General features: G+C 54.5%; 1 long non-coding RNA gene across 2 annotated transcripts in view; it reads right to left on the bottom strand.

The window, feature by feature from the left end:
- Window positions 1–223: 223 nt before the first annotated feature.
- Window positions 224–21,136, bottom strand: part of LOC134351277 (uncharacterized) — a 250,402-nt gene continuing 229,489 nt past the window's right edge. For both annotated transcript variants that reach the window (XR_010019111.1, XR_010019112.1), the window contains exon 4: window positions 224–857. This is a non-coding gene — a long non-coding RNA (uncharacterized LOC134351277). The remainder of the gene's footprint in view (window positions 858–21,136) is intronic.

Raw genomic sequence — 21,136 nt, 5'->3', positions numbered from 1 at the left:
CCATTCTCTCAAGTTCTTTACTTTCTACAATTTACCAATTTGTTCACTAGTCATTAAAATAATGTAAGTGTACCCTACGGTGCTGGATTCTGAAATTTAACACTTTCAGCTTAAGCATCATGTTGGTTGATCTGTATCATGCCCAATCCAAGGGCTGTTCATAATTGAATGTATAATCCTAGCTAAAGTCTCCCCAGAGCTCTCTGTAGCTTCCTCATCCAACTCCCTTGAGGTGATAGCTTGCACACGGACTTTATTATGTTGTTTCATTTGCTTATCATGCTCCTCTCTAATCTTAGCTAAGACACAGGAGACAGCAGGTACTGGAATCTGGAGCATCACACAAATGGCTGGAAGAACTCAGGGCTCAGACGATGTACATCCAGTTTTGAGCCGAAATGTCAACTGTCCCTCCACAGTGAGACCTGATGTTGTCCTCCAGCCGTATCTACACTAGTCCCATTTGCCAATGTTTGGGCTATATACCTCTAAATCTTTCCCGTCAACATACTTGTCAATGTTGAATGCCTTTTAAGTGTTATAAAATTCATCAGATTAGAGAGCTTCTGTGGAAGTCTAATGTCCAAGACTCCTCATCAGAATTGGCAAAGGGTTTGGACTTTAAACCCTAACTCTGTTTCTGTTCCCAGTGCTGCCTGACCTCCCGTATGTTTCTAGTAATTCTGTTATTTAATGACATCTGTGTTTTTTTCTTGATTTTCATATTCTCATTTACCAAGTTTCTAAGAGACCGTTTCATCACCTCATGGTGGTTTTCGCCGTTGCTTATTGGATGTGGACGCTGCTGATGGTTATTGTCAATTCCTTATTCAGTTGTCCATGGCAAACTGGGCCTGCTGAGATAAAAAACCAGAATCACAATTGTTTATTATCACCAGCATGTGATGTGAAATTTGTTAATATTGTAAGCAAATTTGCAAAACATGCAGACTCGAAAGCCCATGCTGAAAAGAGAGTGACCCCTGCATGTAGGAGACCCAGTTGATTTTCCACACGAACGGTCGGCCACATGTGCAGTCGCCACATTCTAGCAATCATTCTGATGTGGTACAATGGCTAGCATGATGTGATGGGCCAAAGGGCTGCTTTTTCTGGGTATGACCACATGATCTTATAAGTCAAACACCTACCTGCACTTCCCATGGCTCAGGACTGGCTACTCCGGTCATCGTAGAGGGGTTGTGGGTTGGTTGATGGCTATTCATACACTGGAGCTGTCAGGTGTGAAATGCACCTGCATCCCCTCCTCAGGATCTCAGTGCTCCATTACTGACACAATGGATCTCTACTCCAAAAGCTGTAAGTTGTTTCTTTGAAGAGCCTTTTCATTTTGTTTAGGAACTAGAAAAGAAGTGGGTCTTTCTCTAACAGCAGAGTGGCTTAAGTTGGCCCTCCATTGCTCAGGGTCGAGCATGGATATTGTGTCCCAGCAGTCTATGTGAAATGCAAGCCAGTATGCAAACTGTGGCAGTACAAGATGGAGAGCAAACTGTTGCCCATGCAGCAGGCCCCTCCACTCCATGCAGCTGATAAATCTAAAAGAATGGCAGAGACGGATACATTTTGGCACTAGTGGTGTCGCAGCAGTTGTCTTTCATGGTTGAAGTCAAAGTAGGACTGCTTTAGGACTCCATCTCTGGATCTTGCCTCCAGGTTTTCCTGAAGCCTTCCCCATGACTGGGTATAGCCACAAGGCATTGGAGGTTTGAGATCAGAGTTTACCTTCCTCTAGATGAGCTGCCAACAATGACCGATGAACCCCATCTGTCTGAAGCAACTGGTTTTAAGGCACCAGTGACCCCCCTTTGCCTCTTCTCCTGTCAGTAGAAACGGTTCTGCTGGAATTAGTAGTTGAGCCACATGTGAAGGCCCGGAGCTGGACTTGGTTGTCAGAGGCTATTTGAGACACACACCACTGGGAGCATTTCATAGTTAGTAGAGATTTATTCCCCCCATCCCCCACTGGCTACAACTTTAAGGAGCCAGTGGCTTAAGAATCATTCAAAATTACAAATAAAGGCTGTAAGATTAAAGAAAACACTACCTGACAGGTCTGAAACTAAAGGATTTGAGATTTAATGTAATTAGCTGAAGAAACAGGATACAGCTGAGGGGAAAACTAGTTTTAGCAATAACCAGATGAGTTCTAGGTTACTTAAAAAGTTGATATTCTCAAGCAAGTTTCAATGGGGCATTGGATGATCATGAAAGAGCCAGGGGAAAGGTGTCCACCACTTCAGATTAATGGATTCCTCCTTCAAGTATTTGATATAAACTCTTTTCCCAGAAATCCTTCAGGTTCAGCCCTTGGCAAACGAGCATCTGGATAATTAGGAATATTATCCCAGAAACAAACAGTGTCTGTTTGAATATTCATTTTCTGTTCCAGTTTGCCTCGTAATCCATCATCATATTTGATGTCATCTGCACTTTCCATCTGTTCTACTAAGTGACCAGAAGTGTCAAATATTTTAAGCAATTCCACCTTACCATTCCATCAGGGACCCGAGACTTAACCTTGCCACTTGCAGTGCCATTGTAATTAGTAAAAATCACTCTGTGCCAGGATGTGAAAGGGCTGAAATTATCAAGGGAATGCATTACACTCACTGATAAAAAACTGGAATTGTATTATGGTTAAATTATTCAATAAGTAAATAAATGTTTCAGCCCTGTAAATGACAATGCGGTGTTACAGAACTTGAGGTCATGTGTCAAGGGTGAAATTTATTTACTTACAGCACGGGTCAGAACCTTCCAGGCCACCACCGTGCTGCCCAGCAGCCCCCCGATATAACCCGAGCCTAATCACGGTACAACTTACAATAACCAACAAACCTACTAACTGGTACGTCCTTGGACTGTGGGAGGAAATTGGAGTACTGGAGGAAACCCACGTGGTCACCGGGAGAACATACTCTGGGAGTACATGCTGGAAGTGAACTCCAAACTGTGACACCTTGAGCTGTAATCGCAGTGTGCTAATCAATATGCTAGGTGAAATGTTTAAGGGGGATATAAAGGAGAGCTTCTTCACCCAGAGGTAGTGAGAGTGTGGAATGAGCTGCCAGCAGAAGTGATGGATATGGGTTTGATTTCAACATTTAGGAGAAATTTGGTACATCAATGGGAGGGAAAATGAATGGACGAAAGGGACAGTTCTAAAACTCTATGACTCGATCAGCATTACCGACAGCCCCAAAATTATTAGCATTGGCTGACCGAGAGCTTTATAAACCTGCAAGCACTTCAGAGTCCTTCCTTAATCTCCATGTCAGCTTGTAACTCCAAGCTTCAACAGCATCATGGTTATAGAACGTGACATTCTAACCTTTAACCTCTCCCACCAGAACCCCCAACGCACATCCCCTCCACTGTAACCACACCACACTTTCCTCCATCACTACCCCGACCACACTTTCCTCCATCACTACCCCGACCACACTTACCTCAATCACTACCACACCACACACCCCTCCACTGTAACACCACCACACCCCCCTCCATCACTACCCCCACCACACACACCTCAATCACCACCACACCACACTCCCCTCAATCACTACCACACCACACACCCCTCCACTGTAACCCCACAACACTCCCCTCCATCACTACCCCACTACACTCCCCTCCATCACTACCCATCTACCCTCCCCTCAATCAATACACCACAACACTCCCCTCCATCACTACCACATCACACTCCCCTCCATCACTACCCCCACCACACTCACCTCAATCACTACCACACCACACTCCCCTCAATCACTACCACACCACACACCCCTCCACTGTAACCACACCACACACCCCTCCACTGTAACCCCACCACACCCCCCTCCATGACTACCCCCACCACACTCACCTCAATCACTACCACACCACACTCCCCTCAAACAGTACCACACCACACACCTCTCCACTGTAACCACACCACACCCCCCTCCATCACTACCCATACCACACTCCCCTCCATCACTACCACATCACACTCCCCTCCATCACTACCCCCACCACACTCACCTCAATCACTACCACACCACACTCCCCTCAATCACTACCACACCACACACCCCTCCACTGTAACCACACCACACACCCCTCCACTGTAACCCCACCACACCCCCCTCCATGACTACCCCCACCACACTCACCTCAATCACTACCACACCACACTCCCCTCAAACAGTACCACACCACACACCTCTCCACTGTAACCACACCACACCCCCCTCCATCACTACCCATACCACACTCCCCTCCATCACTACCACATCACACTCCCCTCCATCACTACCCCCACCACACTCACCTCAATCACTACCACACCACACACCCCTCCACTGTAACCCCACCACACTCCCCTCCATCACTACCCATCTACACTCCCCTCAATCAATACACCACAACACTCCCCAACATCACTACCCCATTACACTCCCCCCCACCACTACCCCACTACACTCCCCTCCACCACTACCCCATTACACACCCCTCCACCACTACCCCACTACACTCCACTCGATCACAAACTCACAACACTCACCTCCACCACTACCCCACTACACTCCCCTCCATCACTACCCCACAACACTCCCCTCCATCACTACCCCACTACACTCCACTCGATCACAAACTCACAACACTCACCTCCACCACTACCCCACTACACTCCCCTCCATCACTACCCCACAACACTCCCCTCCATCACTACCCCAATACACACCCCTCTATCACTACCCCACTACACTCCCCTCCACCACTACCCCACTACACTCACTCCATCACAACCCCACAACACTCCCCTCCATCACAACCCCACTACACTCCCCTCCATCACTACCCCACAACACTCCACTCCATCACTACCCCACCACACTCACCTCCATCACTACCCGACAACACACCCATCCATCACTACCTCAGTACACTCCCCTCCATCACTACTCCGATAAACTACCCTCAATCACTACACAACTACACTTCCCTTCATAACTACCCCACTACACTCCCCTCGATCACTGCCACACCACACACCCCTCCACTGTAACGCCACCACATTCCCCTCCATAATTACCCCACTACATTCCCCTCAATCACTACCACACCACAGACCCCTCCATCACTACCCCACAACACTCCGCTCCACCACTACCCCACAGCACTTCCCTCCATCACGACCCCACTACAATCTTCTCCTTCAGTACCCCACTACACTCCCCTCCATCACTACCCCACTGCACTCCCCTCAATCACTACCCAACTACACTCCCCTCCATCACTACCCCACTGCACGCCCATCAATCACGACCACACTACACTCTTCTCCTTCAGTACCCGACTACACTCCCCTCCATCACTACCCTACTACACTCCCCTCCATCACTATCCCACTGCACTCCCCTCAATCACTACCCAACTACACTCCCCTCCATCACTACCCCACTGCACTCCCCTCAATCACTACCCCACAACACTCCCCTCCACTACTACCCCACCCCACTCCCCTCCACAACCACCCCACAACACTCCCCTCCATCACTACCCGAGAACACTCCTCTCCATCACCACCCAACGACACTCCCCTCCACCACTACCCCACCACACTCCGCTCCACCACTAGCCCTCAACACTCCCATCCATCAAACCCCACTACACACCCCTCCATCACAACAGCACAACACTCCCCTCCACCACTACCCCACAACACTTCCCTCCATCACGACCCCACTACACTCTTCTCCTTCAGTACCCCACTACACTCCCCTCCATCACTACCCTACTACACTCCACTCCATCACTACCCAACTGCACTCCCCTCAATCACTACCCCACTACACTCCCATCCATCACTACCCCACTACACTCCCATCAATCACTACCCCACTACACTCCCATCAATCACTACCCCACTACACTCCCCTCCATCACTACCCCAGTACACTCCACTCCATCATCACACCACCATACTCCCCTCCATCACTACCCCACTGCACTCCCAACCATTACTACCCCACCACACTCCCCTACATCACTACCCCACCACACTCCCCTCCATAACTACCCCACTCCACTCCCCTCCACAACCACCCCAAAACACTCCCCTCCATCACGACCCGAGAACACTCCTCTCCATCACTACCCCACCACACTCCCCTCCATCACTACGCCACAACACTCCCCTCCATCACTACGCCACAACACTCCCCTCCATCACTGCCCCAGTACACTCCTCTCCATCACTACCCCACTACAACCCACTCCATCACCACCCCACAACACTACCCTCCATCACAACCGCACTACACACCCCTCCATCACTACCCACTACACTCCTCTCAATCACTACCCCACCACACTCACCTACACCACAGTCAAACTAAACTCCCCTCAATCACTACCCCACTACACTCCCCTCCATCACTACCTCACAACACTCCCTACATCACTACCCCACCACACCCACCTCCATAACCACCCCACAACTCACCCCTCCATCACGACCGCACTACACTCCCCTCCACCACTACCCCACTACACTCCCCTTCATCACCACCCCACAACACTCCCCTCTATCACCACCCCACAACACTACCCTCCATCACTACCCGACTATACTCCCTTCGATCACTACCCCAAAACACTCCCCTACATCACTACCCCACCACAATCCCCTCCATTACTACCCCACCACACTCCCCACCATCACTACCCCACCACACTCCCATCCATCACTACCCCACGACACTCCCCTACATCACTATGCGACCACACTCTCCTCCATCACCACCCCACTGCACTCCCCTCTATAACTACCACACAACACTCCCCTCCACCACTACCCCACAACACACCCCTCCACCACTACCCCACCACACTCTCCTCCATCACTACCCCACTGCACTCCCCTCTATCACTACCACACAACACTCCCCTCCATTACTACTCCACTACACTCCACTCCATAACTACCCCACTACAGTCCCCTCCACCACTACCCCACCACACTCCCCTCCATCACTACCACACTACACTCCCCTCCACCACTACCCCACTACACTCCCCTCCATCACTACCCCACCACACGCCCCTCCATCACTACCCAAAAACACTTCCCTCCCCCACTACCCCACCACAAACCCCTCCATCACTACCCAACAACACTCCCCTCCACCACTACCCCACTACACTCCCCTCCATCACCACCCCGAACACTCCCCTCCATCACTACCCCACAACACGCGCCTCCACTACCATCCCACTACACTCCCCTCCATCAATACCCCACTGCACTCCCCTCCATCACTATCCCACCACACTCGCCTCCATCACTACCCCACAACACGCCCCTCCACTACCATCCCACTACACTCCCCTCCATCAATACCCCACTGCACTGCCCTCCATCACTATCCCACCACACTCAACTCCACCACAATCAAACTAAATTCCCCTCCATCACTACGCCACTACACTCCCCTCCATCACTACACCACTACACTCCCCTCCATTACTACCTCATCACACTCCCTACCATCACTACCCCAAAACACTCCCCTACATCACTACCCCACAACACAACCCTCCATCGCTACCCCACAACACTCCCCTCCATCACTACCCCACTACACTCCCCTCCATCACCACCCCACAACACTCACCTCCACCACAATCAAACTAAACTCCCCTCCATCACTACCCCACTACACTCCCCTCCATCACTACCTCACTACACTCCCCTCCACTTCTACCCCACAACACTCCCCTCCATCACTAACCCACAACACTCCCCTCCATCACCACCCCACAACACTCTCCTCCATCACTACCCCACCACACTCACCTCCACCACAATCAAACTAAACTCCCCTCCATCACTACCCCACTACACTCCCCTCCATCACTACCTCACGACACTCCCCTCCACTGCTACCCCACAACACTCCCCTTCATCAGCACCGCACTACACACCCCTCCATCACTACCGCACTACACTCCCCTCCACCACTACCCCACCACACATTCCTCCATCACTACCCCACTACACTCCCATCCATCACTACCCCACTACACTCTCCTCTAACACTACCCCACAACACTCCCTTCCACTGCCACCCCACTACACTCCCCTCCATCAGTACCCCACAACGCTCCCCTCCACCACAAACAAAGTACACTCCCCTCCATCACGACCTGACTACACTCCCATCCACTGCTACCCAACAACACTCCCCTCCATCACTACCGCACTACACACCCCTCCATCACTACCCCACAACACTCGCCTCCATCATCACCACACAACACTCCCCTCCATCAATACACCACTACACTACCCACCACCACTACCACACAACACTCCCCTCCACCACTACCCCACTATAATCCCCTCCATCACTACCCCACCTCACTCAGCTCCAAACACTACCCCACTACACTCCCATCGATCACGACCCAACTGCACTCCCCTCAATCACTACCCCACTACACTCCCCTCCATAACTACCACACAACACTCCCCTCCATCACTACCCCACCACACTCACCTCTTTGACTACCCCACTACACTCCCCTCCATCACTACCTCACTACACTCCTCTCCAATGCTACCCCACAACTCTCCCCTCCATCACTACCCCACTACACTCCCCCCATCACTGCCCCAGTACAATCCTCTCCATCACTACCCCACTACAACCCCCTACATCACCAACCCACAACACCCCCCTCCATCACAACAGCACTACATACCCCTCCATCACTACCCTCTACACTCCCCTCCATCACAACCACACTACACTCCCCTCCATCACCACCCCACAACACTACCCTCCATCACTACCGCACTACAGACCCCTCCATCACTACCCCATTACACTCCCCACCACCACTACCACCAGAACACTCCCCTCCATCACTACCCCACCACACTCTCCTCTTTGACTACCCCACTACACTCCCCTCCATCACTACCTCACTACACTCCCCTCCACTACGACCCCACCACACACCCCTCCATCACTACCACACCACACTTCCCTCCACCACCACACACACCTCCCCTCCAAACCTACCCCACCACACTCCCCTCCATCACCACACCACAACACTCCCCTCCATCACTGCCCCAGTACACTCCGCTCCATCACTACCCCACTACAACCCCCTACATCACCACCCCACAACACCCCCCTCCATCACTACAGCACTACAGACCCCTCCATCACTACCCCACAACACTCCCCTCCATCAACACCCCACAACACTCTCCTCCATCACTACCCCACCACACTCACCTCCACCACAATCAAACCAGACTCCCCTCCATCACTACCCCACCACACTCCCCTCCATCACCATCCCACAACACTACCCTCCATCACTACCACACTACAGACCACTCCATCACTACCCCACAACACTCCCCTCCATCACTACCCCACAACACTACCCTCCATCACTACCCCACAACACTCCCCTCCATCACTACACCACCACACTCCCCTCCATCACCACCCCACTGCACTCCCCTCCATCACTACCCCACAACACTGCCCTCCATCACTACCCCACAACACTCCCCTCCATCACTACCCCACTACACTCCCCTCCACCACTACCACCAGAACACTCCCCTCCATCACTACACCACCACACTCCCCTCTTTGACTAACCCACTACACTCCCCTCCATCACTACCTCACTACACTCCCCTCCACTGCCACCCCACAAAACTCCCCTCCATGACTACTCCACAACACTCCCCTCCATCACTACCCCACGACACTCCCCTCCACCACTACCACCACAACACTCCCCTCCATCACTACCTCACTACACTCCCCTCCACTGCCACCCCACAAAACTCCCCTCCATCAATACCCCACTGCACTCCCCTCCATCACTATCCCACCACACTCACCTCCACCACAATCAAACTAAACTCCCCTCCATCACTACGCCACTACACTCCCCTCCATCACTACCCCACTACACTCCCCTCCATTACTACCTCATCACACTACCCTCCATTACTACCCCAAAACAGTCCCCTACATCACTACCCGACCACACTCCCCTCCATCACCACCCCACTGCACTCCCCTCCATCACTACCCCACAACACTCCCCTCCATAACTACCACACAACACTCCCCTCCATCACTACCCCACCACACTCACCTCTTTGACTACCCCACTTCACTCCCCTCCATCACTACCTCACTACACTCCTCTCCAATGCTACCCCACAACTCTCCCCTCCATCACTACCCCACTACACTCCCCCCATCACTGCCCCAGTACAATCCTCTCCATCACTACCCCACTACAACCCCCTACATCACCAACCCACAACACCCCCCTCCATCACAACAGCACTACATACCCCTCCATCACTACCCTCTACACTCCCCTCCATCACAACCACACTACACTCCCCTCCATCACCACCCCACAACACTACCCTCCATCACTACCGCACTACAGACCCCTCCATCACTACCCCATTACAATCCCCACCACCACTACCACCAGAACACTCCCCTCCATCACTACCCCACCACACTCTCCTCTTTGACTACCCCACTACACTCCCCTCCATCACTACCTCACTACACTCCCCTCCACTACGACCCCACCACACACCCCTCCATCACTACCACACCACACTTCCCTCCACCACCACACACACCTCCCCTCCAAACCTACCCCACCACACTCCCCTCCATCACCACACCACAACACTCCCCTCCATCACTGCCCCAGTACACTCCGCTCCATCACTACCCCACTACAACCCCCTACATCACCACCCCACAACACCCCCCTCCATCACTACAGCACTACAGTCCCCTCCATCACTACCCCACAACACTCCCCTCCATCAACACCCCACAACACTCTCCTCCATCACTACCCCACCACACTCACCTCCACCACAATCAAACCAGACTCCCCTCCATCACTACCCCACCACACTCCCCTCCATCACCATCCCACAACACTACCCTCCATCACTACCACACTACAGACCCCTCCATCACTACCCCACAACACTCCCCTCCATCAACACCCCACAACACTCTCCTCCATCACTACCCCACCACACTCCCCTCCATCACTACCCCACAACACTGCTCTCCACACTACCCCACAAAACGACCCTCTATCACTACCCCACTACATTCCCCTCCATTACAACCCCACCACACTCCCCTCCATCACTACCCCACCACACTCCCCTCCATCACTACCCCATGACACCCCCCTACATCACTACCACACGACACACCCCTCCATCACTATCCCACTACACTCCCCTCATCCAATACCCCACCACACACCCCTCCATCGCTACCCAACACACTCCCCTCCACCACTACCCCACCACAAATCCCTCCATCACTACCCAATAACACTCCCCTCCATTACTACCTCATCACACTACCCTCCATCACTACCCCAAAACACTCCCCTACATCACTACCCCACCACACTCCCCTCCATCACCACCCCACTGCACTCCCCTCCATCACTACCCCACAACACTACTCTCCATCACTACCCCAAAACACTCCCCTCTATCACCACCCCACTGCACTCCCCTCCATCACTACCCCACAACACTGCCCTCCATCAGTAATCCACGACACTCCCCTCCACCACTACCACCACAACAATACCCTCCATCACTACCGCACAACACTCCCCTCTTTGACTAACCCACTACACTCCCCTCCATCACTACCTCACTACACTCCCCTCCACTGCCACCCCACAAAACTCCCCTCCATGACTACTCCACAACACTCCCCTCCATCACTACCCCACGACACTCCCCTCCACCACTACCACCACAACACTCCCCTCCATCACTACCTCACTACACTCCCCTCCACTGCCACCCCACAAAACTCCCCTCCATCAATACCCCACTGCACTCCCCTCCATCACTATCCCACCACACTCACCTCCACCACAATCAAACTAAACTCCCCTCCATCACTACGCCACTACACTCCCCTCCATCACTACCCCATTACACTCCCCTCCATTACCCTGTACCTCATCACACTACCCTCCATTACTACCCCAAAACAGTCCCCTACATCACTACCCGACCACACTCCCCTCCATCACCACCCCACTGCACTCCCCTCCATCACTACCCCACAACACTACTCTCCATCACTACCCCAAAACACTCCCCTCTATCACCACCCCACTGCACTCCCCTCCATCACTACCCCACAACACTGCCCTCCATCACTAATCCACGACACTCCCCTCCACCACTACCACAACAATACCCTCCATCACTACCGCACAACACTCCCCTCTTTGACTAACCCACTACACTCCCCTCCATCACTACCTCACTACACTCCCCTCCACTGCCACCCCACAAAACTCCCCTCCATGACTACTCCACAACACTCCCCTCCATCACTACCCCACGACACTCCCCTCCACCACTACCACCACAACACTCTCCCTCCTTCACCCTGTCACTCTCCCCTCCATCACCCTGTCACTCTCCCTCCATCACCCTGTCACTCTCCATCACCCTGTCACTCTCCCTCCATCACCCTGTCACTCTCCTCTCCATCACCCTGTCACTCTCCCCTCCATCACCCTGTCACTCTCCATCACCCTGGCACTCTCCCTCCATCACCCTGTCACTCTCCCTCCATCACCCTGTAACTCTCCCTCCATCACCCTGTCACTCTCCCCTCCATTACCCTGTCACTCTCCCTCCATCACCCTGTCACTCTCCCTCCATCACCCTGTCACTCTCCATCACCCTGTCACTCTCCTCTCCATCAACCTGTCACTCTCCATTACCCTGTCACTCTCCATCACCCTGTCAATCTCCAACACCCCGTCACTCTCCTCTCCATCACCCTGTCACTCTCCATCACCCTGTCACTCTCCATCCATCACCCTGTCACTCTCCCTCCATCACCCTGTTACTCTCCTCTCCATCACCCTGTCACTCTCCATCACCCTGTCACTCTCCCCTCCATCACCCTGTCACTCTCCCCTCCATCACCCTGTCACTCTCCATCACCCTGTCACTCTCCTCTCCATCACCCTGTCACTCTCCATCACCCTGTCACTCTCCCCTCCATCACCCTGTCACTCTCCCTCCATCACCCTGTCACTCTCCCTCCATCACCCTGTCACTCTCCATCACCCTGTCACTCTCCTCTCCATCACCCTGTCACTCACTCTCCATCACCCTGTCACTCTCCCTCCATCACCCTGTCACTCTCCCTCCATCACCCTGTCACTCTCCCTCCATCACCCTGTCACTCTCCCCTCCATCACCTTGTCACTCTCCTCTCCATCACGCTGTCACTCTCCATCACCCTGTCACTCTCCCCTCCATCACTCTGCAAAACTCCCCTCCATGACTACCCCACAACACTCCCCTCCACCACTACCACCACAACACTCCCCTCCATTACTACCTCACTACACTCCCCTCCACCATGCCACCCTGTCACTCTCCCCTCCATCACCCTGTCACTCTCCATCACCCTGTCACTCTCCATCACCCTGTCACTCTCCCCTCCATCAAACTAAACTCCCCTCCATCACTACGCCACTACACTCCCCTCCATCACTACCCCACTACTCTCCCCTCCATTACTACCTCATCACACTACCCTCCATCACTACCCCAAAACACTCCCCTACATCACTACCCCACCACACTCCCCTCCATCACCACCCCACTGCACTCCCCTCCATCACTACCCCACACTCTCCTCTCCATAACCCTGTCACTCTCCCTCCATCACCCTGTCACTCTCCCCTCCATCACCCTGTCACTCTCCCTCCATCACCCTGTCACTCTCCCCTCCATCACCCTGTCACTCTCCCTCCATCACCCTGTCACTCTCCCTCCATCACCCTGTCACTCTCCATCACCCTGTCACTCTCCTCTCCATCACCCTGTCACTCTCCCTCCATCACCCTGTCACTCTCCTCCATCACCCTGTCACTCTCCCTCCATCACTACCTGTCACTCACATCACCCTGTCACTCTCCATCACCCTGTCACTCTCCCTCCATCACCCTGTCACTCTCCATCACCCTGTCACTCTCCTCCATCACCCTGTCACTCTCCCTCCATCACCCTGTCACTCTCCATCACCCTGTCACTCTCCCCTCCATCACCCTGTCACTCTCCCTCCATCACCCTGTCACTCTCCTCCATCACCCTGTCACTCTCCTCCATCACCCTGTCACTCTCCTCTCCATCACCCTGTCACTCTCCATCACCCTGTCACTCTCCCCTCCATCACCCTGTCACTCTCCCTCCATCACCCTGTCACTCTCCCCTCCATCACCCTGTCACTCTCCATCACCCTGTCACTCTCCCTCCATCACCCTGTCACTCTCCATCACCCTGTCACTCTCCCCTCCATCACCCTGTCACTCTCCCCTCCATCACCCTGTCACTCTCCATCACCCTGTCACTCTCCCTGTCACTCTCCCTGTCACTCCATCACCCTGTCACTCTCCCTCCATCACCCTGTCACTCTCCCTCCATCACCCTGTCACTCTCCATCACCCTGTCACTCTCCCTCCATCACCCTGTCACTCTCCCTCCATCACCCTGTCACTCTCCCTCCATCACCCTGTCACTCTCCCTCCATCACCCTGTCACTCTCCCCTCCATCACCCTGTCACTCTCCCTCCATCACCCTGTCACTCTCCATCACCCTGTCACTCTCCCCTCCATCACCCTGTCACTCTCCATCACCCTGTCACTCTCCCCTCGATCACCCTGTCACTCTCCATCACCCTGTCACTCTCCCTCCATCACCCTGTCACTCTCCCTCCATCACCCTGTCACTCTCCCTCCATCACCCTGTCACTCTCCATCACCCTGTCACTCTCCATCACCCTGTCACTCTCCCTCCATCACCCTGTCACTCTCCCTCCATCACCCTGTCACTCTCCATCCATCACCCTGTCACTCTCCCTCCATCACCCTGTCACTCTCCATCACCCTGTCACTCTCCTCTCCATCACCCTGTCACTCTCCCTCCATCACCCTGTCACTCTCCCTCCATCACCCTGTCACTCTCCATCACCCTGTCACTCTCCATCACCCTGTCACTCTCCCTCCATCACCCTGTCACTCTCCCTCCATCACCCTGTCACTCTCCATCACCCTGTCACCCTGTCACTCTCCCCTCCATCACCCTGTCACTCTCCCTCCATCACCCTGTCACTCTCCCTCCATCACCCTGTCACTCTCCATCACCCTGTCACTCTCCCCTCCATCACCCTGTCACTCTCCCTCCATCACCCTGTCACTCTCCCTCCATCACCCTGTCACTCTCCATCACCCTGTCACTCTCCCCTCCATCACCCTGTCACTCTCCCTCCATCACCCTGTCACTCTCCCTCCATCACCCTGTCACTCTCCATCACCCTGTCACTCTCCCTCCATCACCCTGTCACTCTCCATCACCCTGTCACTCTCCCTCCATCACCCTGTCACTCTCCATCACCCTGTCACTCTCCCCTCCATCACCCTGTCACTCTCCATCACCCTGTCACTCTCCCTCCATCACCCTGTCACTCTCCATCACCCTGTCACTCTCCCTCCATCACCCTGTCACTCTCCCCTCCATCACCCTGTCACTCTCCATCACCCTGTCACTCTCCCTCCATCACCCTGTCACTCTCCATCACCCTGTCACTCTCCCCTCCATCACCCTGTCACTCTCCTCTCCATCACCCTGTCACTCTCCATCACCCTGTCACTCTCCCTCCATCACCCTGTCACTCTCCCTCCATCACCCTGTCACTCTCCCTCCATCACCCTGTCACTCTCCATCACCCTGTCACTCTCCCTCCATCACCCTGTCACTCTCCATCACCCTGTCACTCTCCCTCCATCACCCTGTCACTCTCCCTCCATCACCCTGTCACTCTCCATCACCCTGTCACTCTCCATCACCCTGTCACTCTCCATCACCCTGTCCTTCTCACTTCCATCACTCTGTCACTCTCCCCTCCAGCACCCTGTCACTCTCATCACCCTGTCACTCTCCTCTCTATCAGCCTGTCACTTTCCATCACCCTGTCACTCTCCGTTCCATCACCCTGTCACTCTCCCTCCATCACCCTGTCACTCTCCCCTCCATCACCCTGTCACTCTCCATCACCCTGTCACTCTCCTCTCCATCACCCTGTCACTCTCCATCACCCTGTCACATCACCCTGTCACTCTCCATCACCCTGTCACTCTCCATCACCCTGTCACATCACCCTGTCACTCTCCATCACCCTGTCACTCTCCTCTCCATCACCCTGTCACTCTCCATCACCCTGTCACTCTCCATCACCCTGTCACTCTCCCCTCCATCACCCTGTCACTCTCCATCACCCTGTCACTCTCCATCACCCTGTCACTCTCCATCACCCTGTCACTCTCCCTCCATCACCCTGTCACTCTCCATCACCCTGTCACTCTCCATCACCCTGTCACTCTCCCTCCATCACCCTGTCACTCTCCCCTCCATCACCCTGTCACTCTCCATCACCCTGTCACTCTCCTCTCCATCACCCTGTCACTCTCCATCACCCTGTCACTCTCCCCTCCATCACCCTGTCACTCTCCCTCCACCCCTGTCACTCTCCTCTCCATCACCCTGTCACTCTCCCTCCATCACCCTGTCACTCTCCTCTCCATCACCCTGTCACTCTCCTCTCCATCACCCTGTCACTCTCCCTCCATCACCCTGTCACTCTCCCCTCCATCACCCTGTTACTCTCCATCTCCATCACCCTGTCACTCTCCCCTCCATCACCCTGTCACTCTCCATCACCCTGTCACTCTCCTCTCCATCACCCTGTCACTCTCCCTCCATCACCCTGTCACTCTCCCTCCATCACCCTGTCACTCTCCATCACCCTGTCACTCTCCCTCCATCACCCTGTCACTCTCCATCACCCTGTCACTCTCCCTCCATCACCCTGTCACTCTCTCTCCATCACCCTGTCACTCTCCCTCCATCACCCTGTCACTCTCCATCACCCTGTCACTCTCCATCACCCTGGCACTCTCTCTCCATCACCCTGTCACTCTCCATCACCCTGTCACTCTCCCTCCATCACCCTGTCACTCTCTCTCCATCACCCTGTCACTCTCCATCACCCTGTCACTCTCCCTCCATCACCCTGTCACTCTCCTCTCCATCACCCTGTCACTCCCCCATCACCCTGTCACTCTCCATCACCCTGTCACCCCCCTCTCCATCACCCTGTCACTCTGCATCACCCTGTCAGTCTCCCCTTGATCACCCTGTCACTCTGCTCTCCATCACCCTGTCACTCTCCATCACCCTGTCACTCTCCCTCCATCACCCTGTCACTCTCCTCTCCATCACCCTGTCACTCTCCCTCCATCACCCTGTCACTCTCCATCACCCTGTCACTCTCCCCTCTATCACCCTGTCACTCTCCATCACTCTGTCACTCTGCTACCATCACCCTGTCACTCTCCCTCCATCACCCTGTCTCTCTCCATCACCCTGTCACTCTCCCTTCCATCACCCTGTCACTCTCCCTCCATCACCCTGTCACTCTCCATCACCCTGTCACTCTCCATCAACCTGTCACTCTCCCCTCCATCACACTATCACTCTCCTCTCCATCACCCTGTCACCCTCGCTCCATCACCCTCTCACTCTCCCTCCATCACCCTGTCACTCTCCCTCCATCACCCTGTCACTCTCCATCACCCTGTCACTCTCCCTCCATCACCCTGTCACTCTCCATCACCCTGTCACTCTCCCCTCCATCACCCTGTCACTCTCCCTCCATCACCCTGTCACTCTCCATCACCCTGTCACTCTCCCCTCCATCACCCTGTCACTCTCCATCACCCTGTCACTCTCCCCTCCATCACCCTGTCACTCTCCATCACCCTGTCACTCTCCCTTCCATCACCCTGTCACTCTCCTCTCCATCACCCTGTCACCCTCGCTCCATCACCCTCTCACTCGCCCCTCTAACACCTCGTCACTCTCCTCTCCATCACCCTGTCACTCTCCTCTCCATCACCCTGGCACTCTCCATCCATCCCTGTCACTCTCCTCTCCATCACCCTGTCACTCTCCATCACCCTGTCACTCTCCCCTCCATCACCCTGTCACTCTCCCTCCATCACCCTGTTACTCTCATTTCCATCACCCTGTCACTCTCCATCACCCTGTCACTCTCCATCACCCTGTCACTCTCTCTCCATCACTCTGTCACTCTCCTCTCCATCACCCTGTCACTCTCCATCACCCTGTCACTCTCCCCTCCATCACCCTGTCACTCTCCCTCCATCACCCTGTCACTCTCCTCTCCATCACCCTGTCACTCTCCCTCCATCACCCTGTCACTCTCCCTCCATCACCCTGTCACTCTCCCCTCCATCACCCTGTCACTCTCCCTCCATCACCCTGTCACTCTCCATCACCCTGTCACTCTCCCCTCCATCACCCTGTCACTCTCTCCATCACTCTGTCACTCTCCATCACCCTGTCACTCTCCATCACCCTGTCACTCTCCCTCCATCACCCTGTCACTCTCCCTCCATCACCCTGTCACTCTCCATCACCCTGTCACTCTCCATCACCCTGTCACTCTCCATCACCCTGTCACTCTCCCTCCATCACCCTGTCACTCTCCCTCCATCACCCTGTCACTCTCCATCACCCTGTCACTCTCCATCACCCTGTCACTCTCCCTCCATCACACTGTCACTCTTCTCTCCATCAGTCTGTCACTCTTCGTCACAGTGTCACTCTCCCTCCATCACCCTGTCACTCTCCATAAGACTGTCACTCTCCCTCCATCACCCTGTCACTCTCCATCACCCTGTCACTCTCCCTCCATCACCCTGTCACTCTCCCCTCCATCACCCTGTCACTCTCCATCCATCACCCTGTCACTCTCCTCTCCATCACCCTGTCACTCTCCATCACCCTGTCACTCTCCCCTCCATCACCCTGTCACTCTCCCTCCATCACCCTGTCACTCTCCCTCCATCACCCTGTCACTGTCACTCTCCATCACCCTGTCACTCTCCCTCCATCACCCTGTCACTCTCCCTCCATCACCCTGTCACTCTCCTCTCCATCACCCTGTCACTCTCCCCTCCATCACCCTGTCACTCTCCCTCCATCACCCTGTCACTCTCCATCTGTCACTCTCTCCATCACCCTGTCACTCTCCTCTCCATCACCCTGTCACTCTCCATCACCCTGTCACTCTCCATCACCCTGTCAATCTCCAACACCCCGTCACTCTCCTCTCCATCAACCTGTCACTCTCCATAAGACTGTCACTCTCCCTCCATCACCCTGTCACTCTCCCTCCATCACCCTGTCACTCTCCATCACCCTGTCACTCTCCCCTCCATCACCCTGTCACTCTCCATCACCCTGTCACTCTCCCTCCATCACCCTGTCACTCTCCTCTCCATCACCCTGTCACTCTCCATCACCCTGTCACTCTCCATCACCCTGTCACTCTCCCCTCCATCACCCTGTCACTCTCCATCACCCTGTCACTCTCCCTCCATCACCCTGTCACTCTCCCTCCATCACCCTGTCACTCTCCCCTCCATCACCCTGTCACTCTCCCCTCCATCACCCTGTCACTCTCCCTCCATCACCCTGTCACTCTCCATCACCCTGTCACTCTCCCCTCCATCACCCTGTTACTCTCCATCAGCCTGTCACTCTCCTCTCCATCACCCTGTCACTCTCCCTCCATCACCCTGTCACTCTCCCCTCCATCACCCTGTCACTCTCCATCACCCTGTCACTCTCCTCTCCATCACCCGGTCACTCTCCATCACCCTGTCACTCTCCCCTCCAGCACCCTGTCACTCTCATCACCCTGTCACTCTCCTCTCTATCAGCCTGTCACTTTCCATCACCCTGTCACTCTCCGTTCCATCACCCTGTCACTCTCCATCACGCTGTCACTCTCCCCTCCATCACCCTGTCACTCTCCATCACCCTGTCACTCTCCTCTCCATCACCCTGTCACTCTCCATCACCCTGTCACTCTCCCTCCATCACCCTGTCACTCTCCATCAGCCTGTCACTCTCCTCTCCATCACCCTGTCACTCTACATCACCCTGTCACTCTCCGTCCTTCACCCTGTCACTCTCCTCTCCATCACCCTGTCACTCTCCATCACCCTGTCACTCTCCCCTCCATCACCCTGTCACTCTCCTCTCCATCACCCTGTCACTCTCCCTCCATCACCCTGTCACTCTCCCCTCCATCACCCTGTCACTCTCTCTCCATCACCCTGTCACTCTCCCCTCCTTCACCCTGTCACTCTCCCTCCATCACCCTGTCACTCTCCCTCCATCACCCTGTCACTCTCCCCTCCATCACCCTGTCACTCTCCCTCCATCACCCTGTCACTCTCCCTCCATCACCCTGTCACTCTCCAGCACCCAGTCACTCTCCATCACGCTGTCACTCTCCATCACCCTGTCACTCTCCATCACCCTGTCACTCTCCCCTCCATCACCCTGTCACTCTCCATCACCCTGTCACTCTCTCTCCATCACCCTGTCACTCTCCATCACCCTGTCACTCTCCATCACCCTGTCACTCTCCCTCCATCACCCTGTCACTCTCTCTCCATCACCCTGTCACTCTTCGTCACCCTGTCACTCTCCCTCCATCACCCTGTCACTCTCCATCACCCTGTCACTCTCCCTCACTCTCATCACCCTGTCACTCTCCATCACCCTCATCATCACCCTGTCACTCTCCATCACCCTGTCACTCTCCATCACCCTGTCACTCTCCCTCCATCACCCTGTCACTCTCCCTCCATCACCCTGTCACTCTCCCTCCATCACCCTGTCACTCTCCCTCCATCACCCTGTCACTCTCCCTCCATCACCCTGTCACTCTCCATCCTCCATCACCCTGTCACTCTCCATCACCCTGTCACTGTCACTCTCCATCACCCTGTCACTCTCCCTCCATCACCCTGTCACTCTCCATCACCCTGTCACTCTCCCTCCCATCACCCTGTCACTCTCCCTCCATCACCCTGTCA

The sequence above is a fragment of the Mobula hypostoma genome, chromosome 9, assembly GCF_963921235.1.
Source record: "Mobula hypostoma chromosome 9, sMobHyp1.1, whole genome shotgun sequence".
NCBI lineage: Eukaryota > Metazoa > Chordata > Chondrichthyes > Myliobatiformes > Myliobatidae > Mobula > Mobula hypostoma.
Note: the sequence above shows the minus strand (reverse complement) of the source record. Positions and strands in the feature narration are given on the sequence as shown.